The following is a 14,906-nucleotide window of genomic DNA, read 5'->3' as shown; positions in this document are numbered from 1 at the left end:
AACACTACAGTATTTACAATACATTCTTTTAAACACAATACACCAATACATTTGAAATCATAACAATATATTCAACCATATTTACAAGCAAGGCTTTGCTCTGCACCCTCTAATTATGTGCAGGGCTTTTCCTCTGTCCTGCCACATAGGGTAACATCACAATTGTGTGTGCTCTACCTTTTTATACAAATACTACAATAAAATGGATTTTATCAAACAAGCCTTGCTACTGCTTGTGAAGCATACATGTGAATAAGAAGATGGAAAACAAATGCAACGCATTCCTGAAGAGCCTTTTCAAAAGAACAGGCTCAGTGAACTAAAATATCTCAAGATAAGGCTGTCAATATGCACACATCACCTCCTTAAATGGAAAAAGGGGCTCTGTCAGACTTACTGTACAGGAAAGCTCTTGAGTGATAAAATAAAATGACAAGATTGCAACACTGCACAGTAATCATTCTGTGATACTGGATAAAACCAACCCCTTATCTTTCCTGACTGCAGTTCTGCTACCAAGGCACTATTTCCACAGGACGAGAAGGGCAAAAAGCAAACCTGACTCAGATCCTTACCCAAGTCCCTTGTGCTTTTGCTGACAAACCTTTGATCGCCCCCGCCAAAGTACCAAGAAAAACAGCTGTAACAGACTGTCAGCAATCCCTGAGTACTTTGAACAGCATGGACTGTATGACTTATCATAACAAAACTGAAGTCACCCATCATGCTGAATGAACTAATTCCCTAAATTGTATTCGTCATGCACTTCATTCGTTATGAAGACCGGAAATGTGTTATTGTGAAAGAAACACTTGTTTTAGAAAATAGTCTGTATGCCTTACTTTCAGGTAGTCTGGCACTTCATCTGAACAGTGAACTTTCCTGTGCTGCTTTCTCTAATCACGGACCACTATATATCAACAGATTCCCATATTCTCAAAAACATGTGCCAAGGAATGTCCCCAAGTTACCAAGTATCCTCACTGTCAACAACCCAGAGCAACTAGGTGCCAAATAATCCTAACCCTTAGCAACAGTACTATTTGTTTCCTGGTAAGAGCAAGACCATTTTATGAAAAATCCATTTCAAATCCATTTTTTGTGTTTCAAAAAGGTGAAATGTTTCACATACTTGCACTTGCTGAAATTGACTAAAATACTTGTATAATATATGTACAAAGAAAATAGCATTTGAATAGCATGTTTCAGTTTTTTTTAAGGATGTAAGCTATTATTTTTCATTGCAAATACAATGCTCACTGTACACCAGTGTATATTTAAACTGTTGCATCTTAAGGTACAGCTGATAAGAGGTGAAAAATGATTGCTAAAGCCTTGGTTTTTACTCCCATAGCATTTATGGAGGTCTAATATGTATACAGAGGAAACAATGCAGATGTGCTGTAGATAGTCATCAAGAATCAACCCAGTAGGGGTACACTTTATAGTTTACTGGCATACAGAGCACAATTGATTTATTTGGATCAATAACCCTTCGTTTTATGCTGAGGTCATATTCCAGACTAGTTGCATCATTTTAAGAAATATAATAGCACTATAATAAAATCAACAGTGGCAAACAAGCTTGTATAACTACCATGGCTAAGTGCACTACACTTGAATGCAGCAATATTCAAAGCATTTTATGTATTAAGTGATACAATGCAAAACTCGAATTAATATTTTATCTTTTTTGGGTCTACTTTACACAGATTTCTTTCATTTAAACAATTTTACTCACCAAGATGATTCACGTCCCACATTGGGTTGAAATGCATAGCAGAAAAGCCAGGTTAATTTCACCATGGAGTTTATTCATTGTGAATACAGAAAAAGAAAAGAGATAACAGTAAATTAAATAATTGTGATGCAAGTTACAATTATGCCTATTTCACATAAACCGAAATTAATCGGAGCATTATTTTTCTCACTATAGTTGCCAGCTATCTTTTTTTTGTCATTGCAGAAACCTTTTTAAATATGTACTTGAAAAATCTCTCCCAAGTAAAAGTTCCAAGTATTATTTCAAAGGGACATTTGCTCAATATTTTTTTTTTTTATCCTTTAGTGGCAGAAAAGGACAATAATGAAAAAAGCCATTCAGGAAATTATACATTATTGTTATGAGTGGTGTGGAGTAAAATTAAAAGGCACAGTGGTTAGAAGTGACTCATAAGTCTTGGAACTTTATAAACAAAACCAAGACAACTTGCACGTTTTTTTGTACAAATCTGAAGTTGGTCCTGATTAGATAAACCTGTTTATTTCATCCTAATACCAGAAACTAATGGCACAGTATACAATCAGAAAACCTGTCAGCATAAAACAAATGGTAGTGTCCAATCAAAATCATGTTAAAATGTTCTAGTGAAATAGAACTCTTTGGTGTCACATTTCTATATCCTTCAACAGTTATAACTTCTGTGCAGACCACTTTACCAAAAAGAAGATCTGGTTTACAGTACAGTGTGTATATTTCTCAAAACACTTTTAGGTGCAGAGACCCAAGCATCTTCTTCCTTGAAATCTGCTTGTCACTGTGTAACTGAGAGCAATACAGACAGGATAGTGCTCCTTACAGAAGTTGTAGATTATGCATAGTCATTCCAATATTTAGTACAGTAAGTAAAATAGATTGATTAAAAAAAACCCAAAACAGAATACATAGGGGTACTTCACATTTAAATAATGTAGTTTATCTAACGGTTACCCAAAACAGGAAATCCACTGAAATATTATCCTTAAACTAAACACCAACATTGGCTAACTGGTACAAACAGAATTTGGCTTTAAAAAAGCTGAAACAGTCTTTAACTGTTTTCTTTAACTGTTACTAGCCATCTGTGCCAAAAATCAGCAGCCTACAATCAATCAAAGCATCAACAAGTCACACAGTTTTCTGGCTTTTACATAACATAAGGTAGACCTGGTGTATCCTTGGTCATAATGAAAATTATCCTGTATTGACTAAATGACCAGTCTCGTCTCCATAATCAACAAAGTGAATTAGACAAGACACCGTGCCTACTTTGTTAATGTTACCGTACCAAAGTGTCCCTGGAAGTACCACAATTAATATCTAAATGCAAAGGTTTTATATTACGATCATATAAACGATGTAAGTGAAAACACGATTGTATTTAAATTACTGTATACAATCATGACCGTGATTAAAGCGCTGGCCTTTGAAATAAAACAGTAATTTGATATACCGACGTACTTGTCAGTGCAAAGACAAATGCACCATAAGAACTGTAAATATTGTTTGGAATATTGGGATTTTGTGAATTGCATTACTATACTATATTAGGTTTTATCTACATTTAAAAGGTTTAAACCTTATATTAAAATACAAACTTAAATTCCAATAGTTAGGAAATTAAGACTTGTCAATTGGAATCGCTTCTTCTGAAGCTTTCATTTTTTAATAGAATTTAGTTAAATTTCACATTCCTACGTTTTTTTTAATCGTTTGGAAACGGTATAATTAACAAACTCTGGCTGTCATGCCACGCCAAAAAATTGCTCAAAAACCCTAGTCTCCATCTGCAGTGAGTGCTGTACTAGCATAAATAACTGTACATCTGTCACCAATATTAGCCTTTTGATTTAACACTGTTTAATTAACTGTATAACTTTTCAAAACCAAAATGTTCCTTCATACCTGAGTTTATCCTACTAATGAATATAGTTTTTGCAGTGTTCTCTAGGTAATATCAGCCGTAAGAAACAACCATTCCTCGAGTCAGTTGCAGCGGTCAAGGTTGCACCACACGACTTTCTTCAGCGCATCTTACAAGAAACACTCAGGCAAGAGAACTTTACACCTGCAACAGATCCCACTTTCATTGCGCAAAACCAAGCATCACCGCCCACTGACGCTTACAATTGGTTACACCGCATTCCAGTCCACCCATGTTTGGAACAGCAAATCTTCAAAAGGAAAAGATTCTTGCTACAACTACATAGGTCGCGTTTCATAGGTCTTTGCAGCTGATATTAATATTACTGTGTGCCAAGTAGTGAGGCTGTGATTGGGTAACATTTGTTAGGGGTTGAGTCTACAGGATGATGATTAAACTGCTGCATTACAGTTTTGTGCACGGTATCTTGTTTAACCTTGGCAGCCGAAGAAGCTGAACGCCTTAGGTTAGGTCAGCGTTGAGAAACAGTAGTAGCAGTGCGGGATCGAATAGTAATAAGAGGCGCCTCAGTCATGTTGTTTACATTCCCATCGTTGTCTTTCTCTTCGCCACGATAAAATGTCACTAGGGAAATTCGCCGACCTGTGGCGCTGTGCTGCAACGACTTATGTGTACATGCACTAACAGGTAACCACCCGAACAAAATCCTTATAGACATTCTTTTCTTTCAACAGGACCTAATCTCATGAATATACTTTAGGATAATAATGTACAGTATTCACTTTATAAACCTAATCATCAATTTGGAGTTTACAATAGCAACCCCCTGGCTGCACCTTCTCTACACCCCTGTGAAAAAAAGGTGCATTGTCTCAAGGGCCTGGATAGGTAATGCACATACTATTGGATATATGAAAACTATTGACTGATGCCAGTCACTAGATTCCAGTGGTGTTAGTGGCTGTAAGTAATGTAAAGAATCTTTCTAAAGAATCATGTGTCATGTGCTATAGTAAACACACATATATATATATATATATATATATATATATATATATATATATATATATACCTAAACGGCAATGAACAGTGAGTAAGCAAGATTCGCAAGAACCGGACCTTTGCGGTCAGTGGTTCTGACCATACACGGTGCAAATTCCCTTAAAACCGGATGTCCAGTCCAAAACCGGACAGTTTGCTGCCCTAGTTGTGCACACGGCTGTATAGTAACTGCACAAGAAGGAAGATTTAAAAAAAATGTTAACAAAGAAACTCCGTGTGAGTATTATAAAATTAAAATGCTGATAAAAATAAAATAAATAAAACTTGGGGTGAATAGAACATCCAAAAACGTTAGGTTACTCACTGTAATCCTGGTTCCCTGAAAGAGAAAATACCTCGAGTAGTACCCCTCTCTGTGGGAGGTGGGGTCTATGAGATGAATAGCTCGCTCGCAGACCCATTTATATCCCGCCCGTGCACCAATACCGATACACCAACATTAACACACCACACGCAATATATATAACACATAACACACACATGGGCGGGGCACACTGGAACATGCATATTGCATGTTTTATTTACAGGTGGCTACAGTGCAGTTTACACTTGCAATTAAGATGTTTCTATTGTAGTGTTGTTGTACAGCAAAATAAAAAAACTTTCCAAAAATAGAACAATTTTTTTCAACAATTATTCAACCCAGTAACATTTATATGTAAATCAAATAAATAAACTTTCCAAAGAAATAATTTCTTCAATGATTCTTTAAATACATCTGTGAATGACTTTAGCAGTTAGATTCTTTGTTTTGCAACATTCTTCATTTCCATGAGCTCCTGCATCTGCCTTTTCTGTTCCTCTGCAAATTCTTACTAAGTACAGTTTTTTTCCTCTCCAATATGATTTACAGTAAGTCTTATAGTACATATACCATTTTGGTTTTAATGTGCTCTTGGTTCGACAGCAATGTATCACTGCAAAAGTACTTTCTGCCTCGAAAAATAGAACGGTTGAAAGTTTTCAGTGTAGCCTATACTGTGCTTGTACTGTGGTCAAGCTATCAGACACTTTTCCAGTGAAATTCTTCTTCGACTGTAATACAGTCAAAGGACGATTCTATGCTGTTTAAATTATTGAGAACAGACATGTTTGCTGTTTACTATTAAAATGTATTTTACCAAAAGTGTGTGTACCAGTATATATGTGTGTGTGTGTGTGTGTGTGTGTCATATATATATATATATATATATATATATATTGTGAAAGAATCGCCCTCACCGTGGTTCATTGCCCCTTTAAAAACACCGACCCAACACACACAAATGGATTTTTGAAGCGCGGTTGCGCAATTTATAATAAACACAAAAACAAAATAAACAAAACAAACACCTAGCTCTTCTTTGAGCAATAACTAAAACAAAACCGGAACCTAAAGACAGGACAGCTAAGCTGTTTACCTGTAACAAAAAACAAACAGAACAGCACACACAACAAAAGCTTCACTCTACCTTTTTCCTTTTAAATTACGGCTGTACCCACACACCAGCACAGTCGGGCTTCTACCCTCTTCAGCAGCCGCCCTGAGCAGACTAACTGCTCCCCTTATAAACCCTGCACCTGGCTCTAATTTTCAATCATAGCCAGGTGCAGGTGATAATTAACAATTAAACAATTAAACAATTAAACAAAACAAACCCAAAATGTGCCTATGCACATGTTTTCCTGCAGGGGGAATTTAACCCCCTCCCTGCTGTGTTACAATATATACAGTATATATATATATATATATATATATATATATATATATATATATATATATATATATATATATATATATATATATATATATAGTGACAAACCAAGGGGTCGGGTTATAAATGGCAAGTATGTGAGGGCAGAACTGCTAACAGGGCTCTGTCCTCTCAATGGATTGCGACCAGAGGGGGGACTACAATTCGAAAAATGGCCTCCCCAAAAAGACTACAAGCCCCAACAGCCAGAGCAATGTGCCGAGGCGTGGCAGCCACACCCACAACAGTCATGGGGTGTGGCCGGCCAATATAAAAAGGGTCAACACAGACCAGGAAGTGAAGAGAGAGAGGAGTAGAAGGTGGTGAGGCATTGGGGAGTGTGCTATTACTGTTTTGTGGATTTTTAATTGATTTACTGTGTATGACCGGGACCGACTGAGAACCCTACTGGCTGTAAACATGATTTGTACGAAGAACCAGATTTGTGAACTGACCCTTGACATCCCTGACCCTGTGGGCCGTGTGTCCAACACGGCACAAGGTAATAAACATACAAGCACCGTCTTGTTGGAACAAACTTTATTTGTGACTGTACCTTCTTGTGTGTGTCTTCCCATACCGATTTGTGTACAAGTTCGCTTATCAAGCAAGAGCTTTGTCACAATATATATATATATATATATATATATATATATATATATATATATATATATATATATATATATATACATTGGACCTCCCTAATTTCACTGCAGATATGTTGTACACATGTCTCTCTCATCAAAGTATGATGTAATTTTACTGTAGCTTTTTTTTACTTAGAGTAAGCCCAATATCAGCCTGTGACAGAAATACAATTAATTTTGGTTGTAAATCTCCCTCCCGACCTGTGAGGGCGCTAAGCAGCAAGAACAGAGTTCTTTGGACGGGCTGGTCTGACAGTTCTTTCCCAGTGTCAGGAAGTCGGCTAGTCTGGATGAAGGCAAGACTCCATTGCAAGAACGCATTGACCCGGAAGGGAAACGACATGGCAGCCACAGATTGGAGAGGAGGTTGCACTCGTTTACCAAGGGGTCATGTGTGACAGCATAAAAGGGTGTGGAGAATCGCAATCTGTTTCTTCATTTGGTTTTGAATTTTAAAACGGTAAGGACCTGTGAGAGACCCAGTGAGAAAAGTACTGTGAGTGTTTTGTTTTTGTTTGCCTACAATTGTTTGATAGTAATTATTACACGGCTATCACGTTCCGGAGCTGTCGCCAAGTGCCAGCACAAAACCCGGAACAGCACTTCACTTTTGTCACGAATAAACTTGTATCACCCACAACGAGCACTACAGCACGCACTCAGGACTGGTGACCATGTTTTGTATATTCTGGGAAAGATACGTGTGTTTATTATTTGGGACTGTAACCCGTTTATTTATTTCAAGTGCATTACACATTGTTGTGTATTGCCTGGAGTTATTGTTTGGTCACCAGACCAGGATTATTATTAATAAAAAAACACATTTCCAACTGGATTACAATTCTCTGTTTGTTCATTGTGCACTGCATCACTCCTGCACCTGTACACAATCAGCCACTTTGCCACACATGGTGTCAGACACGGGACATGGATCGCAATGCACTAGCGGAGCTGCTGGAGGTGCTGGACAGCAGACGGGACACAGAGGATAGAAGGAGGGAGGCGCGCTACACTGCACGCATTGAAAGAGTAGGGCTGGCACTTTCCACAGCACCAGCCCCTACAGAAACACCAGTAATGTCGGCACCAAAGGATCGGGCGATGAAGATGACGGCGGAGGATGACCCAGAGGTGTACCTGGTTGCGTTTGAACAGCTGACTACCACCACGTCATGGCCGCGGGAGCCAGCTGGGACCCTGCCTGATCAGGGAGGCTCAGGCAGCCTACCAGCTATGAGCGATCTCAGCACCGCCAGTTACGACCTGGTCAAGCTGGCTATTCTCTGCCGCCTCAACATTACGGTAGAGACCGACAGGGTACGGTTCAGGGAATACCGAAGATCCCCAGCGCTGATACCCAAGCATGGATAAGGCGCCACAACCCCGACACCCTGGAAGATGTCGTGAAACTGGTTGAGGATTTTGAGGACTCCCTAGTCTCCACTCGGACTGGGATACTGTCGGTTCCCGCCCTTCGGAACAGCCGAGCTTATCCTCTCTCTCCTCCACCACCACCACCACCACCATCAGCCCCGGGACCCAGACCTCCGAGACCGCCGACCCCAATGGGCCTCCTCTTCATGGAGACCAAGGTTGGCCCCCAGCTGGGGTAGAGGTGCTGCCCCTGCTCCGTTGCCATACCAGCAAAGGGACAGATATTTAACCATTGCTGCCTCTGTCCCCCCAACTTGTTTTAGGTGCAACCAACCGGGGCATCTGGCCAGGTCATGCCCTGATGCCATGGAGTATAACGTGGCCGTATGTAATTGGGCACCTGAGATAGGTAAGCGCGGGGAAAATGGTCGGGAGGGGCCTTGTAAGGTTGATGTGGTTTTAGGCAATGTGAAAACCCATGCATTAGTGTACACAGGATGTGAGCAAACCTTAATTAGAACAGCTCTCATGGGCAGTGTATCGTGTCGGCCACAAGGTCAGGTGGCCATCTCCTGTATCCATGGAGACACGGCGGCATACCCCACAATAAAAGTATACTTATCGGTAGTACCGATAAAACATCACCTGGTAGTAGGGGTGGCAGAAAGGTTGCCACATCCAGTTATTCTGGGCCGAGACTGGCCAAAATTAAAAAAATTAATGCAAATAATGGCAGTCTCAGCCACACACGTAAACATGGCAGATAAAAAGAAAAAGGAACGAATTGGTGATGTGATTACTTTTCAAGCCGAAATGTTTTCTCCTATTTTCCGTCCTAGAAAAACAAATAAAGAGAGAAGGACCGCAAAATGGGAGGGAGCATCACTAAGACAAGGCTGGGGTCTGGTGGGAGAGCGCTTGGATGGTAACAAATGCCAGTCAAAGGGAGTCGGAACACGGTGTGACTGAGAGGGCGAGGTTACTGGGCCATCCAGGGCAGATGCTAGGTCCAGCCCCTCTCAATATACTGGACATGTGGTACTGAAGCGCGGACATAGTGTGGGGCCAACATAATGACCAGTCACTAGTGCACGCTTGGAGGCAGGTCCGGTCTATTGAAGGTAAGGATGTTGATGGCGCTGGGACGCTAGTATATCCACACTTCGGTATCAAGGGGCAATTACTGTATAGGATATCCCTTTTGCGGGGGGGGGGGGGGGGGCACCTCGGAGCTGACAAGACAAGGGAGCAGATATTGGTTTGATTCTATTGGGTAGGTCTTCATACTGATGTGTCGAAATATGTAGCCACATGCCCAGACTGCCAGCGAGTAGCGCCCCATCCCTTTGCTTCCACTGCCGATTATTTCCACTCCCTTTGAACGCATTGCAATGGACATAGTGGGCCCTTTGCTACCTTCTGACTCTGGGTATACTCATAAATTAGTAGTGGTAGATTATGCAACACGATACCCAGAGGCAGTTCCATTGAGGTCCACTAGTGCCGCTGCAATAGCCACAGAGTTAGGGCAGATTATGGCGAGATTACACATCCCCAAGGAGATTTTGACCGATCATTGGACCATGTCTAAGACGTTACAGCAGGTATATAAAATATTAAATGCATCCCATCAGGGCATCTGTTTATCATCCACAGACTGACAGTTTGGTGGAACGCTTTAGTCAGACTTCTTCCCCACCTCTTTTTTGCAGAGAGAGAGGTGTTGCAGAGTTCGACAGGGTTCTCCTCCTCCCCCTTGTATGGCCGACAGCCTCACAGCATCCTCGATCTGTTGAGAGAGGGGTGGGAGGAGCACAAAGGCTCGTCCAAAAATGTAGTGAAGCATGTGCTCCTACTAAGAGATTGCCTGGATTTGATCGGTTGTTTGGCCCGGGACAACCTCAAATCGGCTCAGCACCAGCAACAGTAGCATAACAACAAAAACGCACTAATTCGAACCTTTCGACCAGGAGACAAGAGAAAACTGCACTACTATTAAGCATAAACTGTGCCAGGCCCCCACCCTTATCACTCCTGATTTCACCAAGAGATTCATCCTCCACACCGATGCGTTGGACGTGGGTTTGGGTGCTGTCTTGTCCCAAAAAGTAGATGGAGTAGAACACCCAATACTGTATCTGAGTAAAAAGATGCTACCTCGGGAGCGCAACTACTGGGTAGTCTTCTAAAACCTCAGATATCTGCAAACTTTTTAACACCTCTCCCTCCCCCCAACCCCTCCCGCTCCAACCCCTACACCCACTGCATCCCCTACTAACTCACCCTCCTTCTCCACCTTCTCTCCCCTCTCAGACTCTGACCTCTCCTCCCTGCTCCAGGGTCACAAACCCACCATGTGTGCCCCGGACCCCCTCCCCACTCACCTCTTTCAAGCTGCTGCTCCTGCTCTACTTCCCTTCATCTCCTCTCTTCTCAACACCTCTCTCCTTTCTGGTCTCTTTCCCTCTGCCTTCAAACAAGCCTCTATCACTCCCCTCCTCAAAAAATCTACCCTCGACCCCACCTCCCTCCAGAGCTACCATCCTGTCTCCCTCCTACCCTTCCTCTCCAAAACCCTCGAACGGGCTGTACACCGCCAACTCTCTGCTTTCCTGTCCAACCACTCTCTGCTCGACCCTCTCCAATCTGGCTTCCGCTCTGCTCACTCCACTGAGGAAACCGCCCTCCTGTCTGTCACCAACTCACTAAATTCTGCCCGAGCTGCCTCTCTCTCCTCTGTCCTAATTCTCCTCAACCTCTCTGCTGCCTTTGACACTGTTGATCACTCTATTCTACTATCCTCTCTCGCTGACCTTGGAATCTCTGGCACTGCTCTGGCCTGGTTCTCCTCCTACCTCTCCAACCGCACTTACCAGGTAACCTGGCATGGAGCAACCTCCACACCTCGCCCTCTCTCAACAGGAGTCCCCCAAGGGTCAGTCTTGGGTCCTCTCCTGTTCTCTCTCTACACCTGCTCCCTGGGCCCCCTCATCGCATCCTATGGTTCATACCATTTCTATGCTGATGATGCTCAGGTTTTCCTCTCCTTCCCCCCCTCTGACTCCACCATCCCCTCCCGTATCTCTACCTGTCTGTCTGCTATCACCTCCTGGATGCACTCGCATCACCTCAAACTCAACCTCTCTAAATCTGAACTCCTTTTCTTTCCTTCCTCCTCCCCCTCCTCTGATCTCTCTATCTCCATTCCTCTGGAATCTACCACACTCTCTCCCTCCTCCTCAGCTAAGAACCTCGGAGTCACCCTGGACCCCTGCCTCTCTTATTCCCAGCACATCTCCACTCTGGCACGCACTTGCCGATTCTTCCTGAACATTCGAAGAATCCGACCCTTCCTCACCAACTACGCCACCCAGCTCCTGGTCCAGGCCCTGGTACTCTCCCGCCTAGATTACTGCAACTCCCTCCTGGCTGGCCTCCCTGCGTCCGCCACCCGTCCGCTCCAGCTCATCCAGAACTCCACTGCTCGCCGTGTTCTCTCTGCCTCGCTTCTCCCACGCAACTCCACTGCTCTGCTCACTCCACTGGCTCCCAATCACCGCTCGCATCCGGTTCAAGACTTGTACTCACCTACAGATGCCTTGACCAGACTGCACCCAGCTACCTCCAGACCCTCATCTCTCCCTACACCCCCACTCGATCTCTCCGCTCCGCCTGTACTTTAGAGTACTGTAATCTGTCACAAGTGTTATTTAATCTGTAGTATATTAGTATATGTTATTTAATCTGTTGTATTTAATTATATCCTGATGTAACTATCACTGACACTTATCTGCTCCGTTATTGAACCGTATTTTGTCATATACTTGTATTTGCTAGAACCGAAGTCATTGTATGTTATCTTGCTCTTAACTGTATTAATACTTGTACTGTGATTCTTGAAATGTATTTTTGATTATGACTGTAAGTCACCCTGGATAAGGGTGTCTGCTAAGAAATAAATAATAATAATAATAATAATAATAATAATAATAATAATAATAATCGAAAAGGAGTGTTTGACCATTAAATGGGCTACTCACTCAGACGGGGGGACCGCGAGTGTCCAGCGCCCAGACAGGGGGACCGTGGGAATCCAAAGCCCAAGAGGCAGCTGTCCCCATCTCCACCAGCAGAGGGAAAATGCCTGCTGTCCCCATCTCCACCAGCAGAGGGAAAATGCCTGCTGTCCCCATCTCCACCAGCAGAGGAAAAGTGCCTGCTGGTTGCGCCTTCAGAGCCGCACCCGTCCCCTGCAAGAGAGGGAGACCGGCACCAGTCCCCTGCAAGAGAGGGAGACCCGAACCAGTCCCCTGCAAGTGAGGCACAGCCGCACCAGTCCCCTGCAAGAGAGGGAGAGCCACACCAGTCCCCTGCAAGAGAGGGAGAGCCACACCAGTCCCCTGCAAGATAGGGAGAGCCACACCAGTCCCTTGCAAGAGAGGGAGAGCCGCACGAGTCCCCTGCAAGATGGGGAGACTACACGCTGTTCCCACCTCCGTCGCCAGGAGACTACACGCTGCTCCCACCTCCGTCGCCAGGAGACTACATGCTGCTCCCACCTCCGTCGCCAGGAGGACTGGTGTGGCTGTCTCTGCTTCCATCACCTCCACCGGCAGGAGCAGAGCAGCAGGAGCTGCCTCTGCCTCCTCCACCAGCAGAGGGTGAATACCTGCTGGTTCTGCCTCCACCGTCATACGAGGACTGCTTACCCCTCCCACCTCCACCAGCAGAGGGTGAATACCTGCTGGTTCCGCCTTCACCGTCGTGGGAGGACTGCTTGCCCCTCCCACCTCCACCAGCAGAGGGTGAATACCTGCTGGTTCTACCTTCCCCAACGTGGGAGGACTGCTGGCCGCTCCCACCTCCACTACAAGAGGAGCTGCAGCTGAGTTTGCCATCGCCTGGGGATGCCTTCACGCCACTGCCCGGGGATGTCTGCCTCGCACCGCCTGAGGATGCTTGCCTCGAACCACCCAAGGATGCCTGCCTCGCACCGCCCAAGGATGCCAGCCTCGCACCGCCCAAAGATGCCAGCCTCACACCGCCCAAGGATGCCAGCCTCGCACCGCCCATGGATGCCAGACTAGCATCGCCTGGGGCTGCCTGTTGCTCCGCATCGCCTGGGGCTGCCTGTTGCTCCACATCGCAGCAGGAATTACTGTGGCCTGAACCCCACCAAGGGAAGCAGTCTTTCCGCTGCCAGGACTACCCCGGCTGGAGGAGCCAGACTGGGAGCTATTAATGTCTCTGCTGACAGCATTTCCACTGTCAGCTGGGAAGCTGCCGGCATTGCCACCAGCAGCAGAAGAGTGGCAGGAGTATGCCACCCCGCTGTCAGCATTGCTGCTGACAGCCTTACGACCTGTGGGCCCCTTGAAGCCTCCGGTTCTGGCCCAGGACTTTAAGCTGGACTTTTGGGCTTTTAAGGGGGAGGTGGCCATTGAGGCCAAGTTGGGGGGGGGGTATATGTGGCAATGTGCCCCACCTGTGTGTATTTTTGTGTTTTATGTTGTATGTTGTGTGTGTTAATATTGGTGTATTGTAGTTGGTACACAGGATATAATGTGGGTAATGAGCACGAGTGTTTAAAATGTATAATTGTATTTAGGCACGGGGATTGCACTTCACGTGCATTTAAAGTATTTAATATGTGAGCACGGGGTTGCACATAATTAGTTCACGTGCTGGGATTCAAGTGAATAATTAATTAGTAATTGAATCCCGGCACAACAGTATATATAGATGCATGTTTCACTCACTCAGGGTTGGGTGTTCGGTGAGTAGTGAACGGGAGAGAGAGAGAAGGAGAAATAAAGTAAATAACAATAACAATTGCTATTGCGTGCTGGTAGGACCAGCACGATACTTGTTTGTTTATTCAGACTCACCGTGTTTGTGTGTCTGTCTGTCCACCGTTTGTTAAGTGTTAGTCCGTTTTGTTTGTCTATTTATTTTGGCGTAAAGTGCTGTGTCCTGTCTTCTGTTTTGTTCAACCTTTTTATTTATAATAAACCGGCACAAGCAAGCGCATTTACCATTTCATCCATCCTTTTTGTGTTATTCATTTCCTGGTTCTGATGTCACCACTCAGCCAGACTGTCACAGACGTTCATTTGATCTTGTCACAGACCACGCCCCACTCAAGTGGTTAAGCACAATGAAGGATAGCAATGCCTGGATAACTTGGTGGTATCTGGCATTGCAACCCTTCATGTACCACATGGTACACCGTGCGGGGAAAGACCATCAAAAGGCGGATTATTTTTCCCGGGAGGGGAGTAATGTGAAAGATAGATTCAGACGAGTGTTCCTTCGGCTCCACTCTGAGCGGTGGGATATGTGACAGAAATACAATGAATCTTGGTTGTAAATCTCCCTCCAGACCTGTGAGGACGCTAAGAAGCGAGAACAGAGTTACCTGGATGGGTTGGCCTGACAGTTCTTTC

This window comes from Acipenser ruthenus, chromosome 4 (assembly GCF_902713425.1).
Source record: "Acipenser ruthenus chromosome 4, fAciRut3.2 maternal haplotype, whole genome shotgun sequence".
NCBI lineage: Eukaryota > Metazoa > Chordata > Actinopteri > Acipenseriformes > Acipenseridae > Acipenser > Acipenser ruthenus.
Note: the sequence above shows the minus strand (reverse complement) of the source record.